We start from the raw sequence: 676 nt of genomic DNA, 5'->3' as shown, positions 1-676 counted from the left end.
GACCTAGGGGGTATCCCTACGGCACCAAGCCACATGGCACTCTGCCCGCCCCCCAGCTGTCTCTCTGTCCAGAAGACTCTCTGTCCGGCAGCCAGCCCACAACCATAGAGTGCACTCCTAGAGCGGCCGCTGCTGGAAGACTCGGCAGCTGAATTTTGCAGTTTGGAAGCCAGAGAAGAAGTTATGCTCGGAGCGCAGCAGCAGCGCCCTGCAGGGAGATCTGAGCCAGGGCATGGTGAGGCTGGGAGGCATGCTTGCTGGGGGGCGGAACAGGCACTCATGCAACCCCCCTCTCCAGTTGGGCAGAGCTCCATGCACTGACTTAGGGGGTATTCCTAATGTGCCAAGCCACGAGAGCTGGGGCCTGGGCAAAGTGCCAGGTGGCTTGGTGCCTTAGGGATACCCCCTAGGTCAGTGAATGGCACTCTGCCCGGCTGGAGAGGGGGTTTGCTGGGTGGCTGCTCATGAGCATGGTCACCTCATGGCTGCTTCGCCCATGAGGCTGTGCCCGGCTCTTTGGGAGCCCGCTCGCAAGGAAGCAGCTGCCCGGCAACCCCAAAACAATAAGCCCTCCCCTATAATAAGCCCAAGGCCATATTTCGTGGGGCAAAAGAAAATAAGACCCTGTCTTATTTTCGGGGAAACACGCTATTTTGTTGTGTAAATTCCATGTGGT

This window comes from Thamnophis elegans, chromosome 7 (assembly GCF_009769535.1).
Source record: "Thamnophis elegans isolate rThaEle1 chromosome 7, rThaEle1.pri, whole genome shotgun sequence".
NCBI classification, from domain to species: domain Eukaryota; kingdom Metazoa; phylum Chordata; class Lepidosauria; order Squamata; family Colubridae; genus Thamnophis; species Thamnophis elegans.
Note: the sequence above shows the minus strand (reverse complement) of the source record.